Source organism: Choloepus didactylus, chromosome 8 (assembly GCF_015220235.1).
Source record: "Choloepus didactylus isolate mChoDid1 chromosome 8, mChoDid1.pri, whole genome shotgun sequence".
Classification (NCBI taxonomy): Eukaryota; Metazoa; Chordata; class Mammalia; order Pilosa; family Megalonychidae; genus Choloepus; species Choloepus didactylus.
In genome coordinates this window covers 43361679-43374628 of record NC_051314.1, presented here as the reverse complement: position 1 = coordinate 43374628, position 12950 = coordinate 43361679, and the positions used below count along the sequence as shown (strand labels likewise).

Below are 12950 nucleotides of genomic sequence, written 5' to 3'. Positions count from 1 at the left end.
CTAAGGAACAGGAAGGAAAAAATTTCAATCAAGTAAGATGAAGACCAGTGGGTAAGGGCTGATGGAGAGAGCATCAATGACAAGACACAGAAAAAAAAAAGAAAGAGAGAGAGAGAGAAAGGTGGAGCAAGGAGAGAACCCTCCGGGGAAAAAATGAAAAGTTCTCAAGTCTCATAGAGACATTATTTGGAGCACCCAGCTCTGTGGTGGGCACACTCAGGCCTCAGTCCAGCCCCAGAGGTGGGCAGCATGGCCTCTACTGCTTGTCCTTGGTTTGGCCAGTGGCAGCATTTACCTCCTCTTCCTCCTCTTTTTTCTCCTCTTTCTCCTTGTCCTCTGCTTCCTCCTGCACTTTGTGTTTCTTCTCCTCCTTTTCCTCCTCCTTTAGCTTCTGTTCCTTGTCCTGCTTGTCCTTCATGAACTTCTCAGAGGCCTTCATGATGCCCCATGTCTCACTGCCAAACCCCTTGGCCTACACCTTGTCATTGGTGATGAAGAAGTTGTCAAAGATGGTGCCAGACTTGACCTGCCAAAGGTCCAGTTCCAGCACAGCAAAGTTGTCATAGGAGTAGAAGTTGGCATTGGGGAAGTGTTCAGGGTTGCTGATCTCCTGGTGGATTCACTTGACTTTGTAATTTGGGTTGTCTATCTGCCAGGGCTTCTCCTTGCCCTTGTACTCAGGGTTCTGAATCACTGGTGGTTCCCACTCTCCATCCATCTCTTTATCCCAGTCCTTGGGCTTCTTAGCATCAGGGTCAGGGATGTGCTTGGGCTTGTCCCAGTTCTCGGGCTTGGAGACTGTGGGGTATTTATCTTGGCCCACTCATCCCAGTCTTCTGGCTTGGCACTGTTGGGATCCTTTATCTTCTTGGGTGGCAGGAAGTCCCAGTCATTGTCCAGGTTGCACAGCTCCACATGGCTGTTGTTGATATTCACCTCGTACATGTTGTCTGGCTGCACAACCACCATGTACAGCTGTGTGAAGTTATCATTCTTGTCATGGATGTCCTTGTGTATCAATACATTCTTGCCCTCGTAGTTGAAGATGACATGAACCTTCTTGGTGCTGGGGCCACAGATTCAGGCCCAACAATGATGCTGTACTCTAAGTCACTGTTCATACCCAAGTGGTCCACACATTCAGGAAACAGGCTCATGTAGCCGCCCCCACAGTCAGTGTTCTGCTCATGCTACATGGTGAACTGTACTACCAGCATCTGGCCCTTGTTATTGAAGGGTTCAAATTAGGCCAACAGAGCATAAAAGCGGGCATCCTGGCTTGTATGCAGCCCTTTATCTTTCTCCTGGTCACCACAGAACTTGCCGGAACTGAGAATGAATTTGCCAAAATCCAACTAGTGTTTGGATTCAATCCAGCAGTCAGTCCACCCATCTGTGTCCAGAAGTAAATGCTCCTTGAAGTAGACAGAGGGCTGGGCAGCGGCCAGGCCCAGGAGGTCGAGCAGCAGTGGGACGGATGGCAGCATGGTGATGGTAATGCCTATACACATTAAAGAAATGACTGACAGGATAAACAGCTCCTTATTTTCTTGTCTAAAATGACTTGCAGAGATAAAGCACCATCCTATCACTTTTACTGAGGTAGTATCTATGGATATTGTAGAATCTGACATGAACAGACCAGCAATACAAGTTGCATAGTAGACTGGAAAACCTATGAATCTCCACATTGAAAAGATATATGCTGGGTTAAATCAACTGTAAAAATTGTGTTTTATTCCTTATACAATTTACTTCCTGCAGTGGTGAGGAGCTTCCTTGTTGTCCAATTTAGAATTAATTTTCAGTTCATATAAAACAAGTAAAATGAGTTAAAAATAAAAAAGAGCAAACCATTAGGATTGCAAGTACTATTTCAACAGAAAGTCAGGCAATGGAAGAAAGAGTTTTTAGATGAAATACTGTAGCAAGAGAGAGTCCTTTCTAAGGCAGAGTAGAGTCAGCAGGGCTGCTTCTGATGGAACTTTATCCCAGAACACAGACTTGCATGGCCAAAAAAGATAGTGATTCAATGCCAGTCAGAAACTGTGTGGTGAGCTTGGCAACACAGAGAAACACTTTTAGCAAGAAAAGAGACAAGGAATGTGGCATCCCATTTACCTCCATAGGGAATGGATAAATAGCTAGGAGACTAAAAACAGACAATGCCAAGTTTTTTATTAATTAAAAATAAAATAATACCTCTCTTTCTATTTCCTTTGATGAATATTAATCACTTCTTGCTATTTTACGATTTGGAGCTGCACTAAATTATATGTGGTACACTAGGAAACCAGGTCCTAATTTTCTATATTTAAAGTACATGAGCTATAAAATATTTTCATGTTTTTATACACTTCGTATCATTCTAAATAAATTGATATAAGCACATATATACTTGTATAGCCATGAAGTAAATATTTTGTGTATATTTTAACTTTAAAAATTATGGCATACCTCAAAATCTAGTTTTAAAATACAATTTTAATATGATAGTCATTTACATGCAAAATCCATTAACATAATTCTAAATCATAATGTCCTTTCCAAAATGAGTAATGCATTTTTATTAAGATAAATTCTATTTCAAGCACTGCCAATTGTTTTTTTGTGTGTGTATTTATTCACACCTTCTAATGAAATAACAAAGGAAAGAATACAATTAATAAAAATATTAAATTGATGTGACTTTTTAAGTGCTGTATTTCAAATTATGTGAGAATGATATATGTCCGAGAACCTTAATATGTTGAGTAAAGGTGGTTTCAAAAATAATTATTTAAGTATATTTAGCATGTTTATGATCATATTAATAGTATTTCCATATCTATAAAGCTCACACTGCCAAAATTTAAGAAGAACAATATAGAGAAAGCAAAGAAACAAATGCATTTTTATAATTGTTGAGCCATTTCACTATATCTGACTTTCTTTTCAGGTCAGAGAGAAATTGTCCTTTCTGCACATCTACCTATAATAGATTTTGAGGGATCACATCACTATGGTAGTTTTTAGCTATTGACCTGTGTTTCACACACAGAAATGACATATTGTGAATGTTGATAATAATGAATACACAGACTTGATTTTGAGACTAATTGTAGAAATGAAAGCCAAAGATAAAATATATTGGCTAATTTGAGTTAGAACATGAGATGGTTACATATCACTGAAGCTTTAAATAACATTGTTTTACCCTGTGTTACAATTGAAGGAACTGAGTGAGCCTTAGGGATGTCGAGCAGTGTCAGACAGTTGGTAAATGACAGAACTAGTATTTAAACTCAGACATCCGAGGTAGTCTGCAATTTTTGCCTTCATGTTATACTAGTGGTTAGAAGGAGGGCTATTTACTGAAGATTTGGAAAAATGAGGAACTCACAAGGGCTAGGGTTATGTTGCTCACAGGCTATGAAATGAGCATTTCACAGCTCATTATAGGTGTAAATAGTGGAGTTTACAACTTTTGCAGAATAAGGACTCAGACTAGAGCTGCAGCAAAACAATAAAGCAACTAAGATGGTAGCCAATGAGATGATGAAGGTTAGAGATTTTGGTTGTAATCTCTGAAAATGAGGCAGAGTGTTATAAAACAAATCAATGAACTGGAGAGCATAACTGAACTGAATAAAAGCAAGCACTACTGAATTTCTTTCATAAAGTGAGTGATGCTACTAACACATCACAAAAGGAAACTACCCTACTGGATTTTAAGCAGAATCATCTCTTTGCTAAAAAGGAAACACCAACATAGTAATCATTACCTTAAATAAAATTTTATATTCATAATCTTTAATTATGTTCAATGCATGACATTAAAAAATAAATCCACAAATTTGTTTACAGAACAACAAAACTTTCCATCTGTATTTAAAAGGAAAAAAGTTTATGGAGAAGTAATTTTATCATCTTATAAGTACTGCAATTAACCTCCAAATCATACTTTTATTTAAAAATAATGTAAATAAGCAACCATTACAATAGTTCAACTTAATTAACCTTAATTTAATTGCAACATGTCACTAAATGTAATTATACTGCATCATTCATGGGGTTATATTTTATAATGCATTAAATGTCATGATTGTTTGTGGGCACTTTATCCTCAGTAAGTAAGCAGTATTTATTTATGGTTATTTTTATGAGATGAACTAAACAACTCCTGAATCTTTTTCTAAGGTAATTTATTTGAATGGGCTTTTGAAAAAGAATTTTTATAGCAATAGAATATCTCCAATGGCAGAACTATCACATAAAGAAACCTCTATGTTACTATTGACAATCAAGTTGGTTTCTTTTTTTTATCTTCATTTTATTGAGATATATTTACATACCATGCAGTCATACAAAACAAGTCGTACCTTCGATTGTTCACAGTACCATTACATAGTTGTACATTCATCACCTAAATCAATCCCTGACACCTTCATTACCACACACACAAAAATAACAAGAATAATAATTAAAGTGAAAAAGAGCAATTGAAGTAAAAAAGAATACTGGGTACCTTTGTCTGTTTGTTTGTTTCCTTCCCCTGTTTTTCTACTCATCCATCCATAAACTAGACAAAGGGGAGTGTGTTCCTTATGGCTTTCCCAATCCCATTGTCATTCCTCATAAGCTACATTTTTATACAACTGTCTTCGAGATTCATGGGTTCTGGGTTGTAGTTTGATAGTTTCAGGTATCTACCACCAGCTACCCCAATTCTTTAGAACATAAAAAGTATTGTCTAAATTGTGCGTAAGAGTGCCCACCAGAGTGACCTCTTGGCTCCTTTTGGAATCTCTCTGCCACTGAAGCTTATTTCATTTCCTTTCACATCCCCCTTTTGATCAAGAAGATGTTCTCCATCCACGATGCCTGGTCTACATTCCTCCCTGGGAGTCATATTCCACATTGCATGGGAGATTCACTCCCCTGGGTGTCTCATCCCACGTAGAGGGGAGGGCAGTGATTTCACCTTTCAAGTTGGCTTAGCTAGAGAGAGAGGGCCACATCTGAGCAACAAAGAGGCATTCAGGAGGAGGCTCTTAGGCACAGTTATAGGGAGGCCTAGCCTCTCCTTTGCAGCAAGTCTTCCCAAGGGTAAATCCTGTGGTAGAGGGCTCAGCCCATCAAACCACCAGTCTCCTATGACTGTGGTCATGTTAGGAACCACCGAGGTGGGGTAGGCCAATACCCCTGCATTCTCCACAGGCTCCTCAAGGGGACTCGATGTATTTTTTCCCTGTTTTTTTTTTTTTAATCAACTGCATGAAAAATAAAAAAAAAAAAACAAAATAATTAAAAAAACCCATACAATAAAAGAACATTTCAAAGAGACCATGACAAGGGAGTAAGAAAAAGACAACTAACCTAAGATAACTGCTTTACTTCCAACATGTTCCTACTCTACCCCAAGAAAGTTACCTAATATAGCAACATTTCTGTGAATTTATTCCTACTATATCCATCAGAAATTAACAGACCATAGTCATTCCTGGGCATCCCCAGAACGTTAAATAGCTTATCTGTTCTTCTTGGATTATTGCTCTCCCTTCCTTAATTGCTCTCTATTGCTAATTCCCCTACATTCTACATTATAAACCATTTGTTTTACATTTTTCAAAGCTCACATTAGAGGTAGCATATAATATTTCTCTTTTTGTGCCTGGCTTATTTCGCTCAGCATTATGTCTTCAAAGTTCATCCATGTTGTCCTACGTTTCATGAGATAGTTCCTTCTTACTGCCGTGTAGTATTCCATCATGTGTACATACCACATTTTATTTATCCAGTCATCCATTGAAGGACATTTGGGTTGTTTCCATCTCTTGACAATTGTGAATAATGCTGCTATGAACATTGGCATGCAGATATCTCTTCGTGTCACTGCTTTCTGATCTTCCAGGTATATACCGAGAAGTGCAATCGCTGGATCGAATGGTAACTCTATATCTAGTTTTCTAAGGAACTGCCAGACTGACTTCCAGAGTGGCTAAACCATTATGCAGTCCCACCAACAATGAATAAGAGTTCCAATTTCTCCACATCCCCTCCAGCATTTGTAGTTTCCTGTTTGTTTAATGGCAGCCATTCTAATCGGTGTGAGATGGTATCTCATTGTGGTCATAATTTGCATCTCTCTAATAGCTAGTGAAGCTGAACATTTTTTCATGTGTTTCTTGGCCATTTGTATTTCCTGTTCAGAGAACTGTTTTTTCATATCTTTTGCCCATTTTATAATTGGGCTGTCTGTACTATTGTCATTGAGTTATAGGATTTCTTTATATATGCAAGATATCAGTCTTTTGTCAGATACATGGTTAACAAAAATTTTTTCCCATTGAGTTGGCTGCCTCTTTACCTTTTTGATAAATTCCTTTGAGGTGCAGAAATTTCTAAGCTTGAGGACTTCCCATTTATCTATCTTTTCTTTTGTTGCTCGTGCTTTGGGTGTAAAGTCTAGGAAGTGTCCGCCTAATAGAAGGCCTTGAAGATGTTTTCCTACATTATCTTCTAGGCATTTTATGGTACTTTCTTTTATATTGAGATCTTTGGTACATTTTGAGTTAATTTTTGTGTAGGGGGTGAGGTAGGGGTCCTCTTTCATTCTTTTGGATATGGATATCCAACTCTCCCAGCCCCATTTGTTGAAAAGACCATTATGACCCAGTTCAGTGACTTTGGGGGCCTTATCAAAGATCAGTCGGCCATAGATCTGGGGGTCTATCTCTGAATTCTCAATTCGATTCCATTGATCTATATGTCTAGATTTGTGCCAGTACCATGCTGTTTTGACAACTGTGGCTTTATAATAAGCTTCAAAGTCAGGGAGTGTAAGTCCTCCCACTTCGTTTTTCTTTTTTAGAGTGTCTTTAGCAATTTGAGGCATCTTCCCTTTCCAAATAAATTTGATAACTAGCTTTTTCAAGTCTGCAAAGTAGGTTGTTGGAATTTTGATTGGGATTGCATTGAATCTGTAGATGAGTTTGGGTAGAATTGACATCTTAATGACATTTAGCCTTCCTATCCATGAACATGGAATATTTTTCCATCTTTTAAGGTCCCCTTCTATTTCTTTTAGAAGAGTTATGTAGTTTTCTTTGTATAGGTCTTTTACATCTTTGGTTAAGTTTATTCCTAGGTACTTGATTTTTTTAGTTGCTATTAAAAATGGTATCTTTTTCTTGAGCGTCTCTTCAGTTCATTCACTTCTAGCATATACAAACATTACTGACTTATGTGCATTAATCTTGTATCCTGCTACTTTGCTAAATTTGTTTTTTAGCTCTAGTAGCTGTATTGTCAATTGCTCTGGGTTTTCCAGATATAAGATCATATCATCTGCAAACAATGACAGTTTTACTTCTTCTTTTCCAATTTGGATGCCTTTTATTTCTTTGTCTTGCCGGATTGCCCTGGCTAGCACTTCCAGCACAATTTTGAATAACAGTGGTGATAGCGGGCATCCTTGTCTTGTTCCTGATCTTAGAGGGAAGGCTTTCAGTCTCTCACCATTGAGTACTATGCTGGCTGTGGGTTTTTCATATATGCGCTTTATCATATTGAGGAAGTTTCCTTCAATTCCTACCTTTTGAAGTTTTTTATCAAAAAGGGATGTTGGATTTTGTCAAATGCTTTTTCAGCATCTATTGAGATGATCATTTGAATTTTCCCTTTCGAGTTGTTAATGTGTTGTAATACATTGATTGATTTTCTTATGATGAACCATCCTTGCATGCCTGGAGTGAACCTCACTTGGTCATGGTGTATGATTTTTTTAATGTGTCTTTGGATTCGATTTGCAAGTATTTTGTTGAGGACTTTTGCATGTATATTCATTAGGGAGATTGGCCGGTAGTTTTCCTTTTTTGTAACATCTTTGCCTGGTTTTGGTATTAGATTGATGTTAGCTTCATAAAATGAGTTAGGTAGTGTTCCATTTTCTTCAGTGTTTTGAAAGAGTTTGAGTAAGATTGGTGTCAGTTCTTTCTGAAAGTTTGGTAGAATTCTCCTGTGAAGCCATCTGGCCCTGGGCATTTATTTGTGGAAGATTTTTGATGACTGATTGGATCTCTTTGCTTGTGATGGGTTGGTTGAGGTCTTCTATTTCTTCTCTGGTCAGTCTAGGTTGTTCATATGGTTCCAGGAAATTGTCCATTTCCTCTACATTATCCAGTTTGTTTCCATATAGTTGTTCATAGTATCCTCTTATAATTTTTTTAATTTCTTTGGGATCTGCAGTTATGTCACCTTTTTCATTCATTATTTTGTTTATATGGGTCTTCTCTCTTTTTGATTTTGTCAGTCTAGCTAGGGGCTTGTCAATCTTGTTGATCTTCTCAAAGAACCAACTTTTGGGGATATTTATCCTCTCTATTGTTTTTTTGTTCTCTATGTCATTTATTTCTGCTTTAATCATTGTTATTTCTTTTCTTCTACTTGGTTTAGGATTGGTTTGCTGTTCATTTTCTAGCGTCTTCAGTTGATCCATTAGTTCTTTGATTTTGGCTCTTTCTTCCTTTTTAATATATGCATTTAGTGCTATAAATTTCCCCCTTAGCACTGCTTTTGCTGCATCCCATAGGTTTTAGTATGTTGTGTTCTCATTTTCATTCATCTCTATATATTTAGCAATTTCTCTTTATATTTAGCAATTTCTCTTGCTATTTCTTCTTTAACTCACTGATTTAGGAGTGTGTTGTTTAACCTCCAGGTATTTGTGAAGTTTCTAAGTCTCTGATAGTTATTGACTTCTAATTGTATTCCATTGTGGCTGGAGAATGTGCTTTGAATAATTTCAATCTTTTTAAATTTATTGAGCCTTGTTTCATGTCCCAGCATATGATCTATTCTGGAGAAAGTCCCATGAGCACTAGAGAAGTATGTGTATCCTGGTGATTTGGGGTGTAATGTTCCATATATGTCTGTTAAATATAATTCATTTATCAGATTGTTTAGGTTTTCAATTTCCTTATTGGTCTTCCGTCTGGTTGATCTATCTATAGGAGAGAGTGATGTGTTGAAGTCTCCCACAATTATTGTGGAAACATCAATTGCTTCCTTTAGTTTTGCCAGTGTTTCGCTCATGTATTTTGTGGCACCTTGACTGGGTGCATAAACATGAATGATTGTTTTTTCTTCTTGTTGAATTGCCCCTTTTATTAGTATGTAGTGGCCTTCTTTGTCTCTCAAAACATCCCTGCCTTTACAGTCTATTTTATCTAAGATTAATATTGCTACACCTGCTTTCTTTTGGCTGTAGCTTGCATGAACTATTTTTTTCCATCCTTTCAGTTTCAATTTCTTTGTGTCCCTGTGCCTAAGATGAGTCTCTTGTATGCAACATATTGATGGCTCATTATTTTAAATCCATTCTGAGAATCTGTATCTTTTAATTGGGGAGTTTAATCCATTTGCATTCAACATTATAACCATGAAGGCATTTCTTGAATCAGCCGTCTTTTCCTTTGGTTTATGTTTGTCATATATATTTTTCCCCCTCTCTATTAATATCCTTTAATGTACCCATACTGAATCTCTTTAGTACTGAACCTTTCTCCAAGTCTCTCTGTCCTTTGTTTGTTTCTCTGTCTGTAGGGCTCCCTTTAGTATCTCCAGTAGGGCAGGTCTCTTGTTAGCAAATTCTCTCAGCATTTGTTTGTCTGTGAAAAATTTAAGCTCTCCCTCAAATTTGAAGGAGAGCTTTGCTGGATAAAATATTTTTGGTTGGAAATTTTTCTCACTCAGAATTTTAAATATATTGTGTTACTGCCTTCTCGCCTCCATGGTGGCTGCTGAGTAGTCACTACTTAGTCTTATGCTGTTTCCTTTGTATGTGGTGAATTATTTTTCTCTTGCTGCTTTCAGAACTTGCTCCTTCTCTTCCATGTTTGACAGTGTGATCAGAATATGTCTCGGAGTGGGTTTATTTGGATTTATTCTATTTGGAGTTTGCTGGGCATTTATGATTTGTGTATTTATAGTGTTTAGAAGATCTGGGAAGTTTTCCCCAACAATTACTTTGAATACTCTTCCTAGACCTTTACCCTTTTCTTCCCCTTCTGGAAGACCAATGAGCCTTATATTCAGACATTTTATATTATCTATCATATCCCTGAGGTCCATTTTGATTTTTTCGATTTTTTTCCCCATTCTTTCTTTTGTGCTTTCATTTTCCATTCTGTCATCTTCCAGGTCACTGATTCATTGTCAACTTCCTCTAGTCTTGTACTATGAGTATCCAGAATCTTTTTAATTTGGTCAACAGTTTCTTTAATTTCCATAAGATCATCTATTTTTTTATTTAGTCTTGCAATGTCTTCTTTATGCTCTTCTAGGGCCTCTTTGATATCCTTTGTATCCCATACTATGGTCTCATTGTTCATCTTTAGTTCTTTGAGTAGCTGCTCTAGGTGCTGTGTCTCTTCTGATTTTTGATTTGGGTGCTTGGGCTTGGGTTATCCATATCATCTGGTTTTTTCATATGCTTTACAATTTTCTGTTGTTTTTGGCCTCTTGGCATTTGCTTAACTTTATAGGGTTCTTTTAGGATTTGTAGACCAATTGAAGTCCTTATCTCTAATTTAGCAGATCTACAGCTTTGTGGAGTACCCTTTCTCTAACTAACCAGCAGGTGGCATCCACGAGCCACCTGTTCTCCACAAGTCAGTTCTCCCCTGCTTTGCCTTTGTGGTGAGTGGGGGAGTGAGTCTTGTGGGGTCCAATTGGTGTACCAAGCTTGCATCTGTAGTTGGTGTTGCCCGCCCTGTATATGGGGCATGTGTCTTGGCGGTCAGGGAGGGGGGTTGGCTCTAACAATCAAATCCCCCTGGTGTTCCTGGAGTTTTAAAGCTGTTGCAATAGTCTAATCCTTCAGTTCAGTCCTGCCACAGTTTGTCTCTGCCACTGACCTACAAGTCCTTGGTATTGGCGTATGGCTCCTGAGACTTGGGAGTGGGTCCCTCTTCCAGGTTGTGCACCCCCCAGTCCTGTGTTGAGGGATGACTGTGCTATGTCACAGGTGAGTACCGTCCCCCCAGGGCGGTTCTGGTCTGCTGGGCTGTGTAGGGAGGCTCCCAGTCTGCTGAAATGATGGCTGAATGGGGCTTTGTTAATTCACACTGCTCCACCTCCCCAATCTGGGACAACCAGCTGAGGGTGCGGGGAAGGCTAATGTCCACGCCCAGTTTTGTGGTGTGTGCTTGTTATTTGGAGCACTTCCGTCACACTGGGTTGTCTGGGGCAGCTCTGGGCTATGGGGCTGGTGATGGGTAGGAGTGTTTCCTGTCCACCAGGATGATGGCTGTGAGCAGATACCCCCCTTTTCTTGGGAAGTTGTGGTGTTCAGTGAATTTTCTCAGCCACTGGATTATTGCCTTTTGTCTCAGAGCTTTCTTAGTTCTGCTCCTGTCTTGACCTGCCCAAATTGCAAGTCTTTGAGGCTTTCTGTATTGGGCTTCTTAGAGTAATTGTTTTAGAAAAAGAAAAAAAGATTAAAAAAAAAAAGGGCCCTCCTCACAGATCTAATGGGTTATTGAAATGGAGAGATCAGTTTTTCTTTGGGATTTGCATATGATCCTCAGGGCCTGAGCTCTGCCCTTCCCCTTTCTACGTTCACCAGAATTCCAAAAAGTCTCCGCTTTTATTTTGGAGTTTTTCTTGCTGTTTTTTTGCTATGCCTGTCTCCTCTCTGCTGGGCTGGCTGCTCTCAGATTCTCTGGTGTCTGGTCTCCGTCTATCTATGGTTGGAGTTTGGATCAGTAGAATGAGTTTCCGATAAGAGCTGCCACTGCAGTTCTCCCTTCTCCTTCCCAGCGCTGACGGCCTCTCCTCCCACGGGACTGAGCCTGGCAGGGAAGGGCATGGGTCCCCTGGCCGCAAAAACTTACAGATTTCACTGATCTCAGCAGTTCAACGTGTTCATGAGTGTTGTATGAAGTATGCCCAAAGTCAAATTGTTCTGTGGTGTCCAGTCCACGCAGTTCCTGGCTTTCTACCTACTTTCCTGGAGGAGTAACTAAAACATACAGCTCACCAATCAGCCATCTTGCCCCACTTCCTCCCAAAGTCTATGTTTAAACCTGTTTCTGAAATAACTGCATCATCTAAACACTTGAGAATCCTGTAGCTTTCCCAAATCTAATTTAACCTGACTGATATTAGACTTTTTCTCACTTTCTCAAGCCCCATCCACCACCCATGGGAGTAGGTATGTGCATACTATAGGTCAACAGAAATTGAACAGTTCTTGAAAAATTTAGAACTCCCTGACCTGAATTAAATTGCTCTTGTATTTTCACACCAAGCAATATTTCATTTTTATAATATTCTTGCACAGTTCTTAATCCCTTCTGAAGTTGGCAGTAAGCTTAGCTGTCACTTGTTTGTTTACTATCTTTGTGACTTTAATGGTTGTCTCAGACCTAGGACAATAAAAATTAATTAATACTTTAGATTAAAGTGAGAGAAAATAGACCCAAAGTATGCATCTAATGGTCAACCATGGTATTTAAATTGGGCTAAGCCATTGTAAGCCCTGGTTAAATGCAAATGTCTTTTAGCTAAAAGGCACTTTGGGCCCTTTTGATGAACCTTTTAGTGGCAGTTTCTAAATGTTATGTTTTTAATCCTAACAACTCAATGTGAAATTATCACTTTCTACAATTAGTAGACTAGAAAACTAAGGTTCATAGATACAAGTTCCCAAAGTTTATACAATACATAAGAAATAAATCTTCATTCAAAGTGGATCTGTCCATATAATTAGGCTATGTCCTGTATTCTATGCCACCTCTCACAATAATAATGGCATCAATTACCACTGTCTATTAACAATAGTTCCAAATAGAACAATTCAAATAGAATCAATTTAGTTCAGTTTAATTCAAATCTACAAATATGTATCGAGCTCCTTCTCTTGACTAATGATTATATTTTAGACATCTGGAAAGTAGATAAGTAAG

General features: G+C 38.3%; 1 pseudogene; it reads right to left on the bottom strand.

The window, feature by feature from the left end:
• Nucleotides 1-256: 256 nt before the first annotated feature.
• The window catches only part of LOC119542612, a 95023-nt pseudogene continuing 82329 nt past the window's right edge, over nucleotides 257-12950 (bottom strand).